The sequence below is a fragment of the Lathyrus oleraceus genome, chromosome 1, assembly GCF_024323335.1.
Source record: "Lathyrus oleraceus cultivar Zhongwan6 chromosome 1, CAAS_Psat_ZW6_1.0, whole genome shotgun sequence".
Lineage (NCBI taxonomy): Eukaryota > Viridiplantae > Streptophyta > Magnoliopsida > Fabales > Fabaceae > Lathyrus > Lathyrus oleraceus.
The window spans coordinates 436,226,834-436,231,018 of NC_066579.1; the positions used below are offsets into that span (position 1 = coordinate 436,226,834).

The 4,185-nt window shown below is 40.0% G+C and overlaps 1 pseudogene; it reads left to right on the forward strand.

Annotated features, from left to right (window-relative positions):
- Positions 1-3,832: 3,832 nt before the first annotated feature.
- On the forward strand, positions 3,833-3,932 carry LOC127116491 (uncharacterized; annotated as a pseudogene).
- Positions 3,933-4,185: the final 253 nt, after the last annotated feature.

Genomic DNA, 4,185 nt, shown 5'->3' on the forward strand with positions numbered 1-4,185 from the left:
AAAAATCTCTACTTCCAAAATACCTTTTTGTGGCATCTCGTCACGTCTAGATATGTTTCCCGTGCGTTGACATCTGTCACACTCCTTAATAGCCGCATGTACGTCCTTCCATATAGTTGGCCAATAAAAGCCAGCTTGTAGGATTTTAGAACAGGTCTTGGATGTACTTGTGTGTCCACCATAAGGCGCGGAGTGACAGTGTTGGATTATATTTTCTACCTCTTCTTCGGGTACACATCGACGGAAAATACCATCGGGACCTCTTTTGAAAAGTAAGGGATCATCCCAGTAATAGTGTTTTATGTCATGGAAGAATCTTTTCTTCTGCTGGTAAGATAAAGTAGGTGGAACTATTCCGGCAGCTAAATAATTGACTAGATCAGCGTACCATGGTATGGCAGATATAGCTAAGGTGGTTTCTACTTGCATGTCGGAGTTGTTCTCTTCCAAAGTAGCTATGAGTTTGTCATACGAGAAATCATCATTAATGGATGTTCTTTCTGGTTCAAGGTTCTCAAGTCTAGAGAGGTGGTCTGCTACTACGTTCTCAGTTCCTTTCTTGTCCTTGATTTCTAAGTCGAATTCTTGTAGTAACAAGATCCATCTTAGGAGTCTAGGTTTAGCATCCTTTTTTGTTAGAAGGTACCTGATAGCAGCGTGATCAGTGTAAACTATTATTTTGGCTCCTACCAAGTAAGAACGAAATTTATCTAGCGCAAATACTACTGCTAGGAGTTCTTTCTCGGTTGTGGCATAATTCATCTGTGCTTCATCCAGGGTTCTGCTAGCGTAATATATAACATGAAGCTTTTTATCCTTTCTTTGTCCTAAAACAGCACCTACAGCATAATCACTGGCATCGCACATTATTTCGAATGGTTCATTCCAGTCCGGTGTCTGCATAATGGGTGCGGAGATCAATGCTTGTTTAAGAGTTTGAAATGCTTTTAAACAGTTATCGTCGAATATGAATTCAGCATCTTTCATTAATAGTCCGGTTAAAGGTTTAGTTATCTTAGAGAAGTCTTTGATGAATCGTCGGTAGAAACCGGCGTGTCCTAAAAAGCTTCGTACTTCTCTCACGGTTCTTGGGGGTTGAAGATTTTCGATTACCTCTATTTTGGCTTTGTCTACTTCAATTCCTCTGTTCGAGATGATGTGTCCTAAAACAATTCCTTCTTGTACCATAAAGTGGCACTTTTCCCAATTAAGTACTAAGTTTACTTTTACACATCGTTCAAGAACTCTTTCCAGGTTTTCAAGGCATTCTTCGAAACTTTGTCCGTATACAGAAAAGTCATCCATGAATACTTCCATGATGTTTTCGAGAAAGTCGGCGAAAATTGCCATCATGCATCTTTGAAAAGTTGCAGGGGCATTACACAGACCAAACGGCATTCGTCTATACGCGAAGGTACCAAAAGGGCATGTGAATGTTGTCTTTTCTTGGTCATCAGGGTGAATTGGTATTTGAAAGAAGCCTGAATAACCGTCCAAATAACAGAAATGTGAATGTTTAGCTAGTCGTTCTAACATTTGGTCAATGAATGGTAAAGGGAAATGATCTTTTCGGGTTGCTTTGTTTAGTTTCCTATAATCAATGCACATTCTCCATCCCGATTCGATTCGTTTAGTTATAGTTTCTCCTTTTTCGTTTTCAATAACGGTTATGCCTCCTTTCTTTGGTACAACGTGTACGGGACTGACCCATTTGCTATCAGATATAGGATATATAATACCTGCTTCTAATAACTTGGTGATTTCTTTCTTTACTACCTCACTTAGGATCGGATTTAGTCTTCTCTGGTGTTCCCTAGAGGTTTTACCGTCTTCTTCTAACATGATGCGATGCATACAAATAGAAGGGCTTATTCCTTTAAGATCGGTTATGTGGTATCCTAGTGCGGTTGGATATTTTCTTAAGATATGTAGGAGTTTTTCTGTTTCGAGTCTTCCTAGATCTGCATTGACTATCACAGGTCGTTCAAGTTCTAAGTCTAGGAATTCATATCTCAGATTTTTGGGAAGTGTTTTCAAATCAGGGGTTGGTTTGTTAAGACACTGCGTAGGATCTGGTGTTATTGCTAAGCATTGTTTAGATTTGTCTTCTAAAAGATAGTCTGATGATTTGTCTTCTCCTGACTCTGCTTCTTTTATGCATTCATCGATGATATCCATGAAGTAACATGTATCTTCTATTGCAGGTGCTTTCAAGAATTTGGAAAGAATGAATTCAATTTTCTCTTCACCTACTTCGAAGGTGAGTCTTCCTCGTTTTACGTCTATGATTGCACCGGCAGTTGCTAAGAATGGTCTTCCTAGTATAATAGGTGTAGTATCATCTTCTCTAATATCCATAATTGTGAAGTCAGTGGGGATGTAAAACTGACCTATGCGTACGGGAACGTTCTCAAGGATTCCTACAGGATATTTGATGGAACGATCTGCTAGTTGTACAGACATCTTGGTCGGTCTTAATTCTCCCATTTCCAGTCTCTTACATATGGATAAAGGCATAACGCTAATTCCGGCTCCTAAATCGCATAAGGCTTTGTCGATGACAAATTTTCCTATGTGACAGGGTATAGAGAAGCTACCTGGATCCTTGAGTTTAGGGGGCATGTTTTGGATTATAGCGCTACATTCGGCAGGGAGTGTAACGGTTTCACTATCCTCAAGTTTCCTTTTATTAGAAAGAATTTCTTTTAAGAATTTAGCATATGAGGGCATCTGCGTAATAGCTTCGGTAAATGGAATTGTAACGTTTAATTGCTTAAGGAGATCAACAAATTTTCTAAATTGACCTACATCTTTGGTTTTAACAAGCCTTTGAGGGTAAGGTATAGGTGGTTTGTAAGGTGGTGGAGGTACATAAGGTTCCTTCTTTTCTAGGGTATCCTTATTACTCTCTTCCTTTTCCTTAGGTTCACTTTCCTCAGTAGATTTCTTAGGGCTTTGGTTTTCTATCCTTGGATCAGACGGTCCTTCCACTTCCGTTCCACTTCTTAATATAATTGCATGAGCTTGGCTTCTCGGATTAGGTTGGGGCTGTCCAGGGAATGTACCAGTTGGTGCAGCAGTAGGTGCTTGTTGTTGAGCTACTTGAGATATTTGGGTTTCTAACATTTTGTTATGGGTAGCCAAGGCATCTACTTTGCTTGCTAGTTGTTTAAGTTGTTCGCCAGTGTGTATGTTCTGGTTTAAGAAATCTTTATTGGTTTGTTGTTGGGAAGCTATAAAGTTTTCCATCATGATTTCCAAGTTGGATTTTCTAGGGGTATTATTGTTAGGATTTGGTTTCTGGTACCCCGGAGGTATAGATGGGGTTTGATTCGGAGACTGTCCAGGTGCGTATAAAGCATTATTACTCTTATATGAAAAGTTTGGATGATTCTTCCAATTTGGGTTATAGGTATTCGAATAGGGGCTTCCTTGAGCATAGTTTACTTGCTCTGTTTGGATTCCAGTCAAGAGTTGACATTCCGCAGGAGTGTGGCCTTGGATTCCACAGACCTCGCAATTCTGAGCTATAGCAACCACGGCGGTTGGTGGTGATACATTTAAACTTTCAATCTTCTGGACCAAAGCATCCACTTTTGCATTGACGTGATCAAGGTTACTTATCTCGTACATGCCAGTTTTCGGTTGAGGTTTTTCCACTGTTGTTCGTTCGGTTCCCCACTGATAGTGGTTTTGGGCCATGCTCTCGATAAGCTGGTAAGCATCAGCATAAGGTTTGTTCATTAATGCACCACCTGCAGCGGCGTCTATTGTTAACCTTGTATTGTATAAGAGACCATTATAAAATGTGTGAATTACTAACCAGTCTTCCAAACCATGGTGTGGGCAAAGTCTCATCATGTCTTTGTATCTTTCCCATGCTTCGAAAAGAGACTCGTTGTCTTTCTGTTTAAATCCGTTTATCTGGGCTCTTAACATAGCTGTTTTGCTTGGCGGAAAATATCGGGCAAGGAAAACTTTCTTCAACTCGTTCCATGTGGTGACTGAGTTGGAAGGTAGAGATTGAAGCCATCTTCTAGCGCTATCTCTTAATGAGAAAGGAAAAAGACGAAGTCGAATTGCCTCTGAAGTGACACCATTAGCTTTAACAGTATCAGCATATTGAACAAATACGGATAAATGAAGGTTTGGATCTTCGGTAAGATTTCCAGAGAATTGGTTCTG